At 44.2% G+C, this 19,669-nt stretch overlaps 1 pseudogene; it reads right to left on the reverse strand.

Annotated features, from left to right (window-relative positions):
* Window positions 1–408: 408 nt before the first annotated feature.
* LOC112427511 (large ribosomal subunit protein eL30 pseudogene) lies at window positions 409–774 on the reverse strand (annotated as a pseudogene).
* Window positions 775–19,669: the final 18,895 nt, after the last annotated feature.

A 19,669-nucleotide genomic window follows, 5' to 3' on the forward strand; every position in this document is an offset into this window, starting at 1 on the left:
TGAGAAAATATACTTTGAACACTACTAAAAATATCACCAATTATGTACTGCATATTACTTTGGGCCTATTACTATGCTAATCACATTTATACATATTTATTCCTCATGACCAACCAATAAACAGATACTGTCCCTATTTTAATATATCAGGAAATGGAGACTCAGAGAGGTCAATTTACTTGCCCAAAATTATGTAGCTAATAAGAGGCAAAACTGGAATTCAACAGTGCTTACAAACTTTAAAAATCTTTGTTCTAGACCACTATGCTATATTGCCTCCATAAATTCACCCCAAAATATCCAGGATTGATTGGGATTCTTAAATCTGCTCATTGATGTTGTTCATTAGCAGTAGAAAATTTCAGCCACTACCCCTTTTTAAAAATGTTTTTAAAACAAGCTCTGGCTAGTTTTATTAAAGAAAAATGTTGCATAGTATACTTCTCACCAGTCTATTCTGCCATGCTTCTAATAATATGAGAATTACCTGGATCAATGAGAGCCAGTGTGTGTACTCTGTAGTATTTTCCACATGCTATACTCAATTCAATATTATTGTCACTGTAGTGATGGACACCAGTGCTGGCCAAGTTTTCATAGTATTCTATCTTGGATTTTCTCAAAGCTGGGCAGTTGTTAGAGAGGATGACCAATTTTGCTTTGCCTTGTCTGATCAACTTCAGAGTCTGCTTGTACCCCAGCATGTACTTTCTACTTTTCATAACTAGAGTTGATCAACTCCAGTGACTTTTTCATCTTCTTTGTGGCTACCATCTTCCTGCCTAGGTGTGGGATGGCCCCCCAACCAAGAGCAGCCACCAAGATAGTGGAAAGTGAGAAAGGCACCAATACCTCTTGAGATATTATCTTTTTCCATCCACTCTTTTCCTTCTTGACTCTGATTAAATTTAAGCTAGACTTTATCACTAGACTCTCTAACTTACTGTGTATCTTTTTGTCTCTCTTTACTGCATCCTAGATTTCTTCTGATTTAACTTCCAGGTCATCAATTCTGTCTTCAGCTGTGTTGAATTGGCTATTGAACCCATCCACTGAGTTTTAAATGTTGGCTATTGTGTGTTTAATCTCTAGAAGTACTATTTAGTTATTTTTGAAATCTAACAGTAGTTTCATCTTTTCAGAGATATCTTTAAGCTAATCTTTACTTTTTTAAACATAATAAATGTATTAGTTTCCTATTACTCCTATAACAAGTTACTACAAACTTAGTGGCTTAAAACAACACAAATTTATTATCTTAAAGTTCTGGAGGTCAGGATTTTGAAATCAGTTTCACTGGGCTAAAACCAGGGTATTGGAAGACCTTGCTTTCTTCTGGAGGGTCTAGGGGAGAATCCATTTCCTTTCCTTTTGTAGCTTCCTGAAGCCATGTACATGCCTAGGCTTGTGAGCCCTTCCCCCATTTTCAAAGTCAGAAGTTTAAGATTTTATCTCTTCTCTAACATTTGCTTACATCCTTACATTTTTTTCTCTCTGACACTGATCTTCTTGCCTCTCTCTTATAGAACCCCTGTGATTACATTGAGCCCATTTGGATAATCCAGAATAATCTCTCCAATATCAAAATCATCAATGTTATCATATCCACAAAGTTCCTTTTACCATATAAAGTAACATTTACACAGGTTCCAGAGACTAGAATGTGGACATCTTTGAGGAGCCATGATTCAACCCACCACAGTAAGCACAGTTATTTTATAGTCCATGTCCAATAATTTCAAGATCTAAAAGTATTCCCAGATTTGTTTTTATTGCCTGTTTTTCAGATGGTTCTCACACATGTTGTTTGCTTCATTATGTGCTGGGTTAAAAAAAAAAAATGGTGCCCAATAATAATTTACCTAGCATTTTTAGTTGTTTTTATTAGGAATGTTTGGGCTGAAAAATAGCCCACTATAACCAGAAATTAAAATTCAAGTCTTCCAACAATAATGATTGATGTGTTGCCCACTGACAGTATGGCAATCACTGTCCTGATGGTGTAATACACCTTCTGTATAGGAAAAAGCCATGTAAGGGACTGCAGTAGGAAGTTCCCAAACCCGGGACAATTCAAGTAGCGATAATGAGAGCTGAAAGGTACATCATGTTTACTGGGGAAGAAAACTTTCAAATTAGATGTTTCAAAATGATAATGGGTCTGTGCAAATACCCTTATAATTATTACTAAGGAGTTTCATGCCCTTCACACATTCCTTTAGTCACTTATTATTCAGCAGGCATTTTGTCGAACACCAATTATGTATCTATCCATTACTCTGCAGAGAACTAAAAATACAAAGATGAATAGAAACAATCTCTGACCTTAAGGAGATCACCAATTACTTGGGAGAGCAGACACAGACGCTGTTAGGATACCATGTAGTGGTTTGAGTGCAGTGATGAAGGAAAGCACAGAGGAGGAGGTGCCTCACCCAGACTGAGAGTTTAGGGGAGGCTTGGTGAAGACAGTGATGCCTGAGCTGGATCTTAAATCATGATAAAAGTTGTCTAGGTAAAGGCTAGGATGGCAGGAAGGGCTATCAGGCAGAGGGAACACCATCACCAAACACCCAGTGTATGGTGACAATACATACACATGTGGGTTGGGAGTCCAGTTACAAGGAAGCTGTAGCAAGTACTGCACTTCGATCTGGCCAAATGGAGCCCCTACCTGAGCCTCTAGGGGCTCCATGCTTTGCAGCGCCTTCCTCAAAGTTTTCTGTCCCCCCAGTGCCTGGGACTGATTGGGATATGCAGTGCTAACCAAGAAGAATGCCCCGAGCCTGGACCAGGGATAGTGTGGGCCCCGTCCTCATTTCTTCCCTGCAAATTGCTCGTCAATCCTCCAGCCTTCATATGAGGTTGACCAGATGCCCTGCAGAGCATCAAGACTCATATTGAAGGTGTTGTCTCCCAAGGCCCAAGTTCTAGGACAACAGCACAAAAAATAGACTGCTCCAGCTGTCCAGCTCAGTGTTTCACGGGATCCTGAGATGGGTGACCAGAACGGTGCTGTGCTGATGTGCTGACTTTGGTTGATTCGCACTTGCACTGGACACAGGACAAGTTCAGGGCTCTGAACTACTAAGCACATGGCAGGCCCTTGTGCTTGAACATCTGTATGCCCATGGGTTGGCTCATGCCTTTCTATGTTCCAACCGCATAGAGTCTGTTGGCCTCTGGTCTACAGCATCACAGATGGTAGGGGGTGGTGGTGTTCTTTACCTGTGCACCTGCTGTGGCTGGCAGCCAGGGCAGCCACTCCATCCTCTCTGCAGGTCTGTACCACATGCAGGGCAGTTCTCTAGGGAGAACAGCACCTCTCTCCTCCAAGGGCCTTTGAGGCCTTTGTTCCACATTGTCAGCAGCCCTTCTGATCAATGTCTTGTTTTGCCTCCATTTTCAGAATGATGTCCTCTCTTGCCTCTGATCATGTGGTGACATTTGTTTTTATAGGTTGGTCTTAAGCTATGCCATGTGGTAGGGAAGTGTGCCAGATGAGGAATGGACCTTCTTTGGGTGAACAGGACCACTCTTTGCCCCTCGCCTAGCCTCCCCACTAGTGATGGTTTGTGAAAGGAAAGGGTGAGGTCAGCAATGAAAGAGACCACATTCTAGGAATGCGGTAATCATGGCATAAAGTAATCAAGAGAAGACATGGCTGCAAAATGTATTACATCGTAAAACCTTAGACCGTAAGTTTAAGATGACCAGAAAACATTTTCCTGCACATCTGGGTGAGACTTGCATTTGTCATCATCATAAACGAATTATGGCCTTGAGAGAGCCACTGGAAGCCAATATTCACCAGGGCCATGATGGAGGATGTGGTGTCCTAGTAATGATGCACCTAGCATGAAACACATGACATCAGGGAACTCTAGAGGCAAGTTGATCTATAGTTTCAATATTAACAGGTCCAGAAAAGCCACAGCATTGAGAGCAATAACAGTGTTGCTACTTTTTCCTCATAATGAGAAACGTGAAACTACCCAGCCAAGGCACATCTGACAATAAAGAACTTGACACGATAGCTTCTGGACCTAAGCGGGAAGAGGTGGTGGCCAGACACTACAAAGACTCCTCACGTGCGCTAACTGCAGGATTCACAAAGACAAGCCTCTCTTCTACCAATGATTCTAAATCTTTGTTGATAAATCACTAAAAGTTATATGGCCCATGAAACTTGTAATATATCTTTAATCAACTTGTTTATAAACAGGGCCCTGCAAAAATATGTTTGAGATCTAAATGGGTCCAGTTCAGATGAATGAAACTTTTTTTTTTTTTTTGAGACAGGCTCTCGCTCTGTTGCCCAGACTGGAGTGCAGTGGCACAATCATGACTCACTGCAGCCTTGACATCCTAAGCCCAAGCAATCCACCCACCTCAACCTCCCAAGTATCTGGGACTACAAGCATGAACTACTGCACCTGAATAGCTTTTTTAAATTTATTTTTTGTAGAGATGGGGTTTCACTATGATGCCCAGGCTGGTCTCAAATTCCTGGGCTCAAGCAATCCAACAGTGGCTGAGACAAAATACACAGAAGTTTACTGACCATGGCTGTGGCTATATTCTATTCCTCCTGACCAACAAGAGATTGCAGGTTAAGTGGATATCAACAATGAAATGCTAGGCATTGCATTGTGCAATTTAGCTCCCTGGGATTTGTTAGCCAGCTAAGGGAATGAATGAACTTCTAATATGTAAGAACTAACCACGGTGACATGGCATCTATATTTCATTAAATATGTTGAGTAAAAACTCAGAACGAACTCAAACTAGGATATGGGAGAAAAACAAAAGTAATCTCAGCATTTTGTTAGAAAATACCCAGGAGTTCAAATGCTTTGTCCCTTATGATGTCAGGTGCACTTAGAAAGCTCCTTCCTCTGGATAACGATGCTTTTGGAAGGAGATCTATGCCTTTTCACCCCCTTTTTCTTCTTAACTATTAAGTTCTCTACAAGGGAATCTACTTTTAGTTCTATTTCTGGCTATGCTACAGTATATCCATGTTTAAAAGCCTTACTTATTTTAGGTAAAAATAACAATTCCACATTAAATAAAGTAGACTTTGAAACTTTAGATATACTTAAAAGTCAGGCGCACATGGTTACTGTTAATACCAAAAGAATTAACTATCCATGTTAGAAAATTCTGCAGCCTTTATATCCTCTTACAATGGAGGTAGAGTATAAATTAATATAAATAAAACTGTGAACAATTTATCCAGAAGATTCACTTTTCAATTCACTGGCCTTAGATTTTAACTACAATGTCTGCATAGATGTTAACTGTGTTATCTAATCAACTAATCATGCTGGAAGAAGTGCTTTTTCAGTGACTTTTACTATCAGTATGGGACAGTAAGATGTATATCAAAGATGAACAAGAAACTAGGGCCCCTCTAAAGATTGTTTTATTTTAAGAAACAAAACAAAACAAAACACATAATAACATTTGTCCAAGCACAGTGGCTCATGCCTGTAATCCCAGAACTTTAGGAGGCCAAGGGGGCACAGATCACTTGAGCCCAGGAGTTCAAGACCAGCCTGGGCAACATGGTGAAACCTTGTTCCTACAAAAATACAAAAATTAGCCAGACATGGTAGCATGCGCCTGTGGTCCCAGCTACTTGGGAGGCTGAGGTCAGGGAATCACTTGAGCCCAGGAGGCAGAGGTTCCAGTGAGCCGAGATTGCGCCACTGCATTCCAGCCTGGGTGACAGAGAGAGATCCTGTCTCAAGAAAACAAGTAAATAAATACAAACAACATAATAGCATTAAAGTAAAATTTTAGTCAGCAGTCCTAACCTCACTATCCTCATACCGTAGGGATTTTCCCTGTTGTATATGTCTTCCATTCTTTGTCATGTATAAACATTTCCACGCGGTTGCCATCATACCATACTTACATGTTGGCAGTCTGCCTTCAAAATTTTATATCATAAAATACTTAACTCACACTCTTAAAAATGATAAAGTGATAAGCTGTCCTTTTTTTAAGACATTCTCTTTTGGCTGGATATTTTAGTTACATATAAGCTCAGGAAACAACTGTGATTAACTCTTGCTGACTGGTTTCATTAAGATTCAAGAACTGCTGACTCACATCCAAAAGTGCATTCACCGTGATCAAATCCACGGGACAGAAGTCTGTTGATGTACTAATTAATAAGACACACAGTTCTTTTTTCAGCTGCTTCATCTTTGAGTACTTTTCCAAACATTCCTTTTGGAAACTAATGTGTCCTTTTACTTTTTTTCTCTGTGCTACTTAATAAGGTCTTGGTTACAATCTGATTCAAGTGAGCCATGCTCCACAATGGGGTTCTATAAACACAGTAATTTGATAGGTGATTAGTGGCTGGGCAACCCTGGCCACAGGCCCCAGGTCAGCCGGATGTCCATCTCCCTCTTGGGGCCCTGATGGGGCCAGCAATTCTAAACAGTTTTCTAACATGGTGACTGGACTATTTAGAATGTACTTTCATCTTTAGTGGGGATAGACACACTAAAATACTTGAGATTCCGAAGTATACTCATAGGAATTGAGAAGTGGGAGGAATTAATACACTTGATCTTTTGCAAAATATAAAATTGAGATTGAAGACTATCTATAATAACTCATAGCAAATGCTATTTAAATCCAGCATTCCATTCAAGCCCAGCTAATAAGCAGCCTGTGATATAGGATATGTGATAGAAAACTTGTCTGGATTAATTTTAATCCCAGTTCCACCACTATCTAAATGACCTTAGCACCTAATAACATGGAACATTTATCAAGCCTCTAGTATGGGCCAGTCACTGAACAAAGTGCTTATTTATGAAACATATTTAATTCTCACAACCTACAAAGTGGAGATTATTATAATCCCCATTCCACAAAAATAAATAAATAAATAAAATAAAAAGGAGGCCTAGAAAAATTATATACTTTGTCTACTAATGGTAAGGTCAAAAAATTTTAACTTTAAATTAAAATATAACATGTATAGAGAAAAATGTGCATACCTTCAGTGTACAGTTTGGTGAGTTGTCACAAAGTGAATACACTCATGTAATGTAACCCAGAAGCTGTGCTCACAGCCCTTTCCACAACTACCCATCACTCTTTTCCAAAGGTAACCATTATCCTGGCTTCTAACATCACGTTTTAGGCCGGGCGCGGTGGCTCACGCCTGTAATCCCAGCACTTTGGGAGGCCGAGGCGGGCGGATCACAAGGTCAGGAGATCGAGACCACGGTGAAACCCCGTCTCTACTAAAAATACAAAAAATTAGCCGGGCGCGGTGGCGGGCGCCTGTAGTCCCAGCTACTCAGGAGGCTGAGGCAGGAGAATGGCGTAAACCCAGGAGGCGGAGCTTGCAGTGAGCCGAGATCGCGCCACTGCACTCCAGCCTGGGCGACAGAGCGAGACTCTGTCTCAAAAAACAAAAAAACAACAACAACAAAAAAAACAGAACATCACGTTTTGGTTTCGCCAATTTTTAAGCTTTCATGCAAATGAGAATCATACAAAATGTGGCCTTTTGTGTCTGGCTTCTTCTACTTATGGAATTTATTCTTATGTGTGGTGTAAGGTAGTGACCAGGTTTCATCGTATTTTATCCATCACCATTTGTTGAAAAGCCATCCTGTCTCCCACTGCTCGGCTATGGTGCTTTTGTCACTAATCAAGTGTGCCTGTATGTGTGGGTCTTCTGGACTTTCTGTTTTGTTCTGATCATCTATTTGCCTCTCCTGTGTCAATACCACCCTGAAGTCTTTCCAAAGGCTTAGTATCCAGTTGAGAAATCCTTTAGATTTTGTTCTTTTTCAAAAATTGCTTGGTTATTTGAGACCGTTTGCATTATCATGTAACTTTTAGAATCAACTCTGCCTTTTTGCAAAATACCTACTGGATTTTTATTGAGATTGCATTGCATTGGAATAGATCAGTTGGAAAACTGACATCTTGAGATAACTGAACTTTTAGTCCACAAACATCTCTCCATTTATTTAGGTCTTCTTTTATATTTTTATTATTTATTTACTTAGAGACAGAGTCTTACTCTGTTGCCCAGGCTGGAATGCAGTGGCAATATCTCAGCTCACTGCAACCTCTACCTCCCAGGTTCAAGAGATTCTCGTGCCTCAGCCTCCCGAGTAGCTAGGATTACAGGGGTTCACCACCACGCCCAGCTAATTTTTGTATTTTCAGTAGAGACAGGGTTTCCCCATGTTGACCAGTCTGGTCTCGAATTCTCGACCTCAGGCGACCTGCCTGCTTTGGCCTCCCAAAGTGCTGGGATTACAGGCCTGAGCCACCATGCAGGCTTTCTTTTATATTTTTAATAATGTTTTGTCATTTTCAGCATAGAATTCTTAAAGATGTTTATTAGATTTATTTCTAACAAAATTATTTGTTTTGTTAGATAAGATGTGTAAGTTTTATCTTTTAAAATATAATTTATAATTATAATTTTATACAACTGATTTTTGTTAATTGGCTGTTTCCAACCATTTTGCTAAATTCACTTTTTTTTAGATGGAGTGTTGCTCTGTCACCCAGGCTGGAGTGCAGTGGCGCAATCTCGGCTCACTGCAACCTTTGCCTCCTGGGTTCAAGTGATTCTCGTGTCTCAGCCTCCTGAGTAGCTGGGATTACAGGCGCCCACCAACAAACCTGGCTAATTTTTGTATTTTCAGTAGAGATAGGATTTCACCATGTTGCCCAGGCTGGTCTCGAACTCCTGACCTCAGGTGATCTACCTGCCTTACCCTCCCGAACTACTGGGATTACATGTGTGAGCCACCACTCCCAGCCTAAATTCACTTATTAAATCTAATAGTTTATCTGTCTCCTTGTCTTATTCTGTTCTTAGAAGAACTATTTACAAAAATTCACCTTTATATACTTGCTGTGGATTTTTAAAATAAATACATTTTTATCAGATTTAGAAAATTCCCTTCTATTGCAAGTGCTAAGAATTGTTTTATTAAAGCATGTTGCATTTTATCACATGCTGTTCCCACATTTATTGAGAAAATTGTATTTTTCTTCTTTATTCCATAAATGTGGTAAAGAATTATTCAATGGGCCGGGCGCGGTGGCTCAAGCCTGTAATCCCAGCACTTTGGGAGGCCGAGACGGGCGGATCACGAGGTCAGGAGATCGAGACCATCCTGGCTAACACAGTGAAACCCCGTCTCTACTAAAAATACAAAAAAAACTTAGCCAGGCGAGGTGGCAGGTGCCTGTAGTCCCAGCTACTCGGGAGGCTGAGGCAGGAGAATGGCGTGAACCCGGGAGGCGGAGCTTGCAGTGAGCTGAGATCCGGCCACTGCACTCCAGCCTGGGTGACAGAGCGAGACTCCGTCTCAAAAAAAAAAAAAAAAAAAAAGAATTATTTAATGATGCCAAGCGCAGTGACTCACACCTGTAATCCCAGCACTTTGGGAGGCCGAGGTGGGTGGATCACGAGGTCAGAAGTTCAAGACCAGCCTGGCCAAGATGGTGAAACCCCATCTCTACTAAAAATACAAAAATTAGCTAGGCGCAATGGTGCGCGCCTGTAATCCCAGCTGCTAGAGAGGCTGAGGCAAGAGAATTGCTTAAACCCGGGCGGCAGGTTGCAGTGAGCCGAGGTCGCACCACTGCACTCCCGCCTGGGCAACAGAGTGAGACTCTGCCCCCAAAAAATATATATATATGTACAGAATTATTCAACGATAAGTCAGCTTTGCTTTCCTGGAATAAATCCAATTTGGTTGTGATGTATTCTGTTTTTTACATAATGTTTTTTTTGGTTTGCTAATATTTTATTTAGGATCTTTGCATTTATCTATTTGATTTAAATGGGTTTCTAATTTTCCTTTCTTGTAATGTTTTTATCAAATCTGGGAATCAGGTTTTTCTGGTGTCATAGAAATCTTGAGGAATCCTTCCTTTTTTCCGTTTTCTAAAAGAGTTATGTAAAATTGATTATATTTCTTTCACAAATGTTTAGTAGCATTCAATTAAGAAGCCATATGGATATGGAGTATTCTTTATGGGAAGGTTTTTTTATTTTATTTTTTTGAGATGGAGTCTCACTCTGTCATCCAGACTGGAGTGCAGTGGTCCGAACTCGGCTCACTGCAACCTCTGCCTCCTGGGTTCAAGAGATCCTTCTGCCTCAGCCTCCTGAGTTGCTGGGACTACAGGCGCCACCCCACCATGCCTGGCTAATTTTTGTATTTTTAGTAGAGACAGGGTTTCACCATGTTGGCCAGGCTGGTTTCAAACTCCTGATCCCGTGATCCACCCGCCTCAGCCTCCCAAAGTGCTGGGATTATAGGCGTGAGTCACCGTGCCCAGCCATGGGAAGGTTTTTAAGTGCTGTATTTCATTATTCAGATTTTTTATTTATTCTTGTGTCCATTCTGGTAACTTTTGTTTTTCTAGGAATTTATACATTTCATCAAAACTTCCAAATTTACTGGCATAAAGTTGCTAATAATGTCCTCTTATTAAAAAAAAAATGCCTTTAAAATATTTCTAGCAAGCCTTGTTTTCACTCCAGATACTGTTATTTGTGCTACCTCTGTTCTTTTCTATCAGCTTATCAGGAATTTATCAATTAGTGTTTCCAAATAACTGATTTTGTTTTGTTCATCCTCTATTGTAAATTTGTTTTGTATTTAATGAAAATCTACTCATCTCTTTACTATTTATTTTGTTTTACTTTCTTTGGATTTAATTTGTAGTTCTTTTTCTAACTTCTTTTTTTTGAGATGAGGTCTTGCTCTTGTCACCCAGGCTGGAGTGCAATGACGCAATCTCGGCTCACTGCAACCTCCACCTCCAGGGTTCAAGCGATTCTCCTGCCTCAGCCTCCCGAGTAGCTGGGATTACAGGTGCCTGCCACCACATTCGGCTAATTTTTTTTTGAGATGGAGTTTCGTTCTTGTGGAGTGCAATGGCACGGTCTCGGCTCACTGCAATCTCCACCTCCCAGATAAAAGCAATTTTCGTGCCTCAGCCTCCCAAGTAGCTGGGACTACAGGTGCTCGCCACCACATCCAGCCTCTAACTTCTTAGATTATTTATTTTTAGCCTTTTTTCAATATATCTCCCTGTAAGCATAAGTTTGGTTATACCTCACAAATTTATATTTTGAATATTTACATTTTAATTCAGTTCAAAACATGTTCTAATTTCTATCATCATTTTATCTTTGACTTGAGGTTTGTCTAGAAGTGTATTTTTATATTTCCAAACACATTGGGATTTTCTGGTTATCTTTTTGTTATTTCCTATCTTAACAATAAAATAATATCATCTGTGTGATTTAAATTATTTGACATTTTAAAATACTTGTTTAATGACTCAGTATCTGATTACATTTTATAGAAAGTCTGTATGCACTTGAACTCAGTGAGTATCTGGTATCTGCAGCTGTTAGGGTACAACATTCTAGGTCATCTAGATCAAGTTTGTTAAATATGTTTTTCAAATCACCTGTATTTGTTCTGATGTTCACCTATTCATTCTGACATTTACTAAAAGATTTGTTAAATTTTCCTACTCTAATTATGAATTTGTTGATTTCTCTTTATAGTCTGTCCACGTTTGCTTCATTTAATTTGAAGCTATGTTATTAAGGAACACACACATTTTTAAATTGTTACATCTCCCTGCCGAATTGAATATTTGGTCATTATGATGCCCCTCTTTATCTCTAATAATGCTTCTGGACTTACCGTCTACTTTGTCTGATATTAGTACAATAGCCTGAGGTTGAACAAATTCTTTCAGTTCCTATTTGGCTGAGGGTTTTTGTCGTAAACGGAAGCTGAATTTTGTCATGTACTTTTCCTGCATTTATTGAGATGATCATAGAGTTTTTTTTTCCTTTTGTCTGTGGATATGAATTATGTCCATTGATTTTTCCAGGCATGTTGTTCATTCATTCGTCTGGCCATTATCTGTGAGCAGTCATTGCCCCTGGGCACTGTGTTGGCTGTTGGAAGTGCAGCTCTGACTGTGGGGAAGGTCCCTGCCTTCATAGAGCTGAGTCTCAGTCTACCTCTTGGGCTGTAAGGTAAGGTTGCCAGGGGTCACTGCTTCTGAGGTCTTTGGCTGGTCTTCTGGTTTGAGGAGTGTGCTGCCCGCATGGACCTGAATCTTGCAGTTCTCTTGAACTTCCCTGGGAGAATGTGTTAAGCCCCAGGTACTCCCAATAATGAGACAAATTAGGAGATCTTGGCTGGGGAACCTGAGAGCTAGCCTTGCAGCTACTACTGATAAGTTAAATTTTAACTCTGGGCTGTGATGTAATCCCTGAGGGACACAGCATCTTGTCCCTGGCTTGTCCTGGCTAGAGAGTGGAGCTTATAGCCCTGGTATTCATGACTTTCTTCCCCACCCAAGAGGGAAGGGGACTAGCACTCTTCAAAGATGTTAAAAATTAAAAACAATAATCCCACCATTCTTTCTCATTAAAAAAAGAGTCATATCAAATTAGAGAAATAATACTATTAGCCAGGCGTGATGGCACCAGCCTGTAGTCCCAGCTACTTGTGGGACTGAGGCAGGAGGATGGCTTGAGCACAGGAGTTCAAGGCTGCAGTGAGTTCTGATCACACTGCACTTTTCAGCCTAGGCGACAGAGTGAGAGCTTGTCTCAAAAAAGAAAATGAAAGAAAGAGAGGCGGAGAGAGAGAAAGAGAAAGAGGAAAGAGAAAGAAAGAAAGAAAGAAAGAAAGAAAGAAAGAAAGAAAGAAAGAAAGAAAGAAAGAAAGAAAGAAAGAAAGAAAGAAAGAAAGAAAGAAAGAAAGAAAGGAAGGAAGGAAGGAAGAAAGAGAGAGAGAAAAGAAAAGAATGAAAGGAAGGAAGGAAAGGGAAGGGAAGGGAGGAAGGGAAGGGAAGAAGGAAAAGAAAAGAAAGAGAGAAAGAAAGAGAAAGAGGAAAGAAAGAAAGAGAAAGAGGAAAGAAAGAAAAAGGGAAGGAAGGAAAGGTAGGAAGGAAGGAAAGAAGGAAAAGAAAAAAGAGAGAGAAAGAAAGAGAGAGAGAAAGAGAACAACATCAAAGAGATGTGTCGCACCAGTCCTGGAGCTGCTGACCATAACACCCACTCTTAGGCCTCTTTCCTTATAAGACAAAGGCACTGGTTAACCTTGAAACCCCCACCGTCTGTCACCCGTGTTGCTGCAACACCTTTATAGCTGGCTTCCTGCCCCTGGTCTTCCTTCCCGCTAATTCATTCTCTCCAAACTGAGCCAGGGGCTCATCCTGAACTAAAATCTAGCCATAAAACTCCTCCACTTCAAATTTCCCATTGACATCTCAGAACCTTCAGGATGAGCCTCAAACTCCAAGCACGATGAGCACCAGTCCTCCACAGCCTGGCTCCTGCCCCTGCCCCCGCCCCGCCAGCCTCCTCTTCCGCATATCCGCCTGGCCTTCTGCACCCTGCTACATGAACCAATGTGCCAGGACCTCATGCCCCTGCGTCTGCCCACACTGTCATGTGCCCACCACCTGCACCTTGGTGAGCTAGACTTCCCAGCAGTGACTGTGCAACTGCCACTCAAGTAGTCATTAAAACGAAACCTAGCCCTTCTTCCCACCTCGGGTCCAACAGGGTCACCTAACTACTGGATTCAGGTTCGGGTTGACCACATACTTACTGAGCACTAAGACCCTGGTTAGAACCCTCCACACACACCATGTGGATCGGTGATGTTCGGAGCTGCACGGTGCCAGAGCAGGGTCTCAGAACTAGAGCAGCTAAAGCAACCCAGGCTCCACTGGCTTCCTCCTGACCGGAAACTTGGCTCCCGCTGTGGAGCCGCAGAAGTGCGTGGCTACCCAGCAGGCCGGGCTCCTGATGCGCCAGCACTCTTGGCAATTCTCTGTGACCCTGAAGTCCTCCTTTGTGAGAGCTGGAGGACCCCGTAAGGGGCACGTAGTCCAAACCCTGAACCATCTCCTTAAATCTCTCATTCCCACTCTGGTGTGTATGGAACTAATACTTGCAGAAAGCAGGCCCCTCGTGGGAGAATTCACACTCATGCTCCAAACCTTCAGCTATACATTGAAAACCAATGATCCAGAGTCCCGCAGCAGCAGGAGAAAAGGATGCATTGGAGACTTGGTGGTACATACAGATTTGTACAGTAAGTGGGTATGAATAATGATTCGTGCAGAAGTAGGTGGAATATGGTGATTCTTAAGCCTTCTAAAGAAAATAATACTTGCCGGGAGCAGTGGCTCACGCCTGTAATCCCAGCAGTTTGGGAGGCCAAGGCGGGCAGATTACCTGAGGTCAGGAGTTCGAGACCAGCCTGGCCAACATGGTGAAACCCTGTCTCTACTAAAAATACAAAAATTAGCTGGGCGTGGTGGCACATGCCTGTAATCCCAGCTATCGAGAGGCTGAGGCAGGAGAATTGCTTGAGCCCGGGAGGCGGAGGTTGCAGAAACCAAGATTGTGCCACTGCACTCCAGCCTGGCCAACAGAGTAAGACCCTGTCTCAAAAATAATAATAATAATAATAATAATAATAATAATAATACTATTTGTTCTTTTCTTGCTTCTCAAACGAGGGTACCTGTGTGTCCTGCGGATTTGGGGAGCTAGGCCAGAGAGTGGATGTGTATCTTCCTGAGGGGTTAACTTCACTCAAAGATTTGAGGTGAAACTAGTACATTAACTGGTCAGTCAGTGACTGAAAACATTCTTTCTATAGAATAGCAAACATGGGTCCGTTCAAGAGTAGGATGCAGACTCTGCACAGATCCTAAAGCTACATTGGGAAACGTCAGAGAAATGCGGCTGCTTTGGGAACTTGGATATTCTCTGCAGTTAGGGGAGCTGGGGCAGGAAGGACGCTGGCACTGGCCGGTGACAGTGCCGTGAGCACAGCTCTCCCGGAGCCTCTGTGGATGGAGACAGGTGGGCGCGTAGGTGGAACTGCCCATTTCCCGAGAATGAACACTTCTGACTGTTATTCTTGTCATTCATGCCTTTTTAAACTCTGGAGGCTGAAACCATGCAGGTAGACAGAATCCAGTCCACTCCTGTGGCCCTAATGCTGCCCTGACGTGGTCTGGGTTTGGGTTTGGGAAGCACCAGTGCCCCTGCCCCCGGCCCCTCCACCTACACACACACCACTACCCCTGCCACCACTCCCCCACCCTGTGGGGCTGACAGCTGAGAGATTGGGAAGTGTTGCGGCGGCCGCCCAGGCCTGCTTGATATTCCGGAGAGGGCGGCAGCAGCGCTCAGAATCCTTAGCTGAACCTGCCCGGCGGCTCCGGAGGCCGGAGGGCACTTGGCAGAACCGCCGGGAAGCGAAATAACAAACAGTCTCCAAAAAGCCCACAGCGCATTGAGCCCGGGAAGCGCATGGCCTCTGCTGCCCCCACCCTGTGGAGAAGCTCATGGGGCAAGAAAGAGGAGGAAGCTGATGGGGGGCAGGGCACGCATCTCCTAAGTAGGCCCGCCCGGTCCAGAGGGGTCTGAGGGGCCCAGCCAGCCCCACAGAAGGCCCGACCAGGGCCTCAGAACCAGCCCGGGGCCTGCTTGCTGGTAGGGCAGGGCCCACCCTCACGGTGCAAGTAGCTTTGTGCGATGATAGACAAAGGGGTGCTGAGGCCTCAGGGTCAGATCCCTAGAGTGACCTCTGAAGTGAGGGGAGGAGAAGGAACTTAGAAGGAAGTGGGGCACAGACGTGTGGGGGGCAGGCTAGACACAATGCTGGTCTCCCCCATTTCCTGGGAGACTCGTCTTGTGGGAACAGCGCAAATCATGTTAACACCGCCAAGGGAGGGATCAGAGAGGTGTCCGGGCCAGGGTCTCCCCACACTGAGGAATCAGCTGCGGTCGGCAGAGAGGCAGGGTTTCCCTTGGTGGCAAAAGCAGACACGTACCGGGCCCCACAGTGGTCTTCTCCATCAGGGGGTCCCATCAGAGCCATCACTCCCTCCTGGCCTACGTCTCTCTCCTGGGGTTCCACTCAGTGGCCTGCCCAAGGGGCCCCTGCACAGCCACAGGGCTGTGGGAAGGGAATGGTTCAGGCAGGCCAGTCAGGCTGGCTTCCCCAGATCCCTTGGCTCCCCTGGGACCTGGCTTCTGACTATGAGATGTTATCAAAGATGCCATGAAACACCACAAGCAAGGGACCCGTCGCTCAGCCCGGGGTGCTGAACATGTTGAGGCAGCTCTGATCTGCCTGGAAAGTGCCCAAGCAGGTGAAGAGCAAGGACAGGCACACGGAGATGACCTCCCACTGCCTCCCCATGGATGACCCTGGCTACTCTGACTGAGAGGGTCTTCAGGTCAAGGGCAGGGAGGGGGGCAACAGACACCAAAGCCGAGGGCCCCGAACAGGCTCAGCAGCCGGGCGTGGAGTGGGAGAGTGGGGGCACAGTGGCAGGGGCTGCTGCAGGGACAGCTGTGCCAGCAGGGGTGGGGGCAGGGGCTCAGTGGAGCCCGAGTGCCAGGAGCTAAAGACCACCCACGCCCTCTTCGCGGAGGGCAAGCAGGCCAGGGAGAGTGACTTAAGCCACGTGGACTTCCCCATTATCCCTGAAGGAGAGGGGTTCTTGTCAGTATTCTACCTGCACAGCTGTGCGAGATGCAGATATGGAAAATGGCCTTTTGGCGATCAGTCGGAGGGAAGGCCTGGCAGACTCAGTGGGGACTGCGTGGCAGGGAGGCAGGGGGAGCCTGGAAGCCCCCAGGGAGGCTGTGGGACTGACTGGCGGGGACTGTTCTGGGACTGTGATTACGTGGTCACCATGGTTTGTGGACACCGAAATGTCAAGAATGTCAAGCTCGATGCTTCCTGCTCCACAAGCGTCTCCCAGCGCCATGGGGAGGGTCATGACTGCCACTATTTATAGTACAGTGGGCTGCATACACGCCTGGCCCATTCCATCCTCTCCATGTGCACACATGTGTGTGTGTATGTGTGTGCGTGTGTGTGTGTGTCTGTATATGTACCTGTGTATTTGTGTGTATGTGTATATCTGTGTATGTGATGTGTGTATTTGTGTGTGTGTGTGTCTGTATATGTGTGTATTTGTATATGTGTATGTGTATATGTATGTGTGTGTGTATGTGTCTGCCCACCCCCAAGACTTGCCTGCAGGGGTTACAATGGCTAGTCCATGCCGTGCAGCCTGACGCCTGTGGAATCATGAACACTCTGGGCCTCTCTTCTTTCGTCTTTAAAGGATTCTAACCCTTGGTTGTCCAACAATCAAGGAAAATAATAGATGTGCAAGGAAGCTGCCTACCATTACTTTTTAGAAAATAAGGGTGGATGTACATTCATTCACTCATGATTATCCATTCACTCATTCAACAAATGTTCTTTATGCTAAGCACTAAAAAATCAACAATAAAGAAAAGAGAATTGACATTAACCCTTGTTCTCAGGAAGTGGACGGTTTAATAGGAAAGACCTGAATAATAAGCACAGATACACAGTTGTGTTCAAAGTCATAAAGGGCAAGAGCAGTGAGCTCTGTGCACAGAACTAATGGAGCACGCAAAGAATAAACCACAAACGTGGGGCAGTGGGATGGTGGAACTGTGAGCCCAGGACAGCCCTGACAGCAGGTCCAGGAGGCATGGGCTCACTAGAGGATCTGAAGCCTGGCAGTCTGTCCACAGGGGGCAAGACACAAGTCTCATTAGTCAGAACAAAACCAGGATCCTGGGAATTTGTCCAAACAGGGATGATGCCGATAGTAGCTGACAGGTTTCTGGGCACAGAGACCAGTGTCAGGAAAGGCGCAGGGAAAAGAGGGACCCAGGGACAGAACAGGCAGCCCTTTGGGGGAGCAGTAGGACCACGAGAAGGCAGTTCTTGGAGAAGTATAGTGTCAAGGTCAAAGGAGGATCAGTTGCAAAACTCCCACTGAGGGTGGGCCCCAAACCTCTGTGTCTGGGCAAGGCTGACCCTCTCCCACATGGCACACCTGCAGCTAATCAGGGGGTCTGTGCTCAATGCAGACTTTGCCTCTCCTCCCCACGCCCAGCCGTAGGTCCTTTGGTTTCTTGGCTCTGGCCCCAAGCATAGCCCAAGGGCTCTAAACCTGACCCTGGCGTCCCCACTTTGTGCTCCGTGATGTTGCAGGTCAGAATTTGTATGTAGTCACCTCCTGACCTGTGTGGGCAGTGCTGGCCTCCTGGACTGGAGCGTGGGCCAGATCTCTGACCCTTCAAGGGCATCTAACACTGAGCAGGGCTGGCCTGGGCCTCCCTATACACCTGTTGTTGAGGACTCAGTGGGTTTCAGAGTCTGGGACAGGGATAGTTTTCCAAATGGAGGCTGAGTGGTCCCAGACCAGTGAGAGAATGTGTGTTGAATGAATGGATAAGAACAAAAGCCAGAAGCTTGAAGATATTTAGAAATAATTATAATCATTCCATATAAATGAAGCACTTGAAGACCAGATTTTTCAAAGCAATTAGAATGGCTACCCCCAAAATATCTCCTTCTAGAGGGACTTCTAAAGGGTTAACTGACACCTAAAGAGAAGGGGCTTAATATTTTAGCCCTAAAATCACAGAAAACAAATCTGGTCTGGCTCTTGGCATTCTCCTTACATCCTTAAGTAGTTTTAGACAGACTGTCTTCTTCCCTTAAGTAATTCTAGACACAAAGTGCTTTCCTCATTTAACCCTTGTAATCACACTAGGAGGTGGATGTGATTCATGTCCATTTTGAAGGGGAGGACACAGATTCAGAGTGGGTGGGTGTCATCCCCACAGGCAGAGCACAGACAGCCACACTTGCAGCTGCTTTAACCAACAAGCCGTGCTCCTGACCTTGGTGTTCGGCTTGGATGCTTTGCTGTGGGTTGGTTTCGTCTGTGTGACTGAGACTTTTAAATGATTCGGCTCCTTTTATGTGTTTGTTTTTGATCTTTGCAAGATTCTCTAATGGCTGATCCAGGGCTGCCCCCACATCGTTCTCCTGTCATATGCCCCGTTCCCCTGACATTGACATCAGCCAACATCGTGTGCTGAAGGAGGGTCTTCGGCAGCTGGAAACTGGCCCAGGCATTGCGGTGGGCAGCCAGCAGGCATCTTCTGCCATCAGCCCTCCCTCGGGAAGACAAGTTCAGCAATGGTTCCTGGGAGAGGCTTGGGGTAGGAAAAGAAAGGATGTTCCTATAGGGGAGACAAATGTTCCAAGATACTTCCATTAATTAAGAAAATCTAAGGTAATAATACACAGTCCTCAGAGTCCTAGATTATAAAACCACTGTGTTAGGCTGAAGCAGGTATCACAAAGAAATGCAGAATGTTATTACCAAGATTTTTAGATGGTAAACATACTTAATGGAAACACCTCTTTCTTAACTCTGAAAATGCTTCATGTAGCATTCAGGCTTCTATTTTAAGTTAATTAAGTTGTATGCATTCTGAGAGCACTTTTGGGACATTGCAGAGACCGTCTCTGTAGATTACATGATTTGAAACTATAGCTAAGAAAATTTTGTGAAGTGGTGCAACTCTCAGAACTCAAACATGAATATGCAGGCCAGGTGTGGTGGCTCATGCCTGTAATCCCAACACTTTGGGAGGTGGGAGGATCACTCAAGCTCAGGAGTTAGAGACCAGCCTGGACAACATAGTGAGACCCCCATCTCTACTAAAAATAAAAAAATT

This window comes from Macaca nemestrina, chromosome 13 (genome assembly GCF_043159975.1).
Source record: "Macaca nemestrina isolate mMacNem1 chromosome 13, mMacNem.hap1, whole genome shotgun sequence".
NCBI classification, from domain to species: Eukaryota; Metazoa; Chordata; class Mammalia; order Primates; family Cercopithecidae; genus Macaca; species Macaca nemestrina.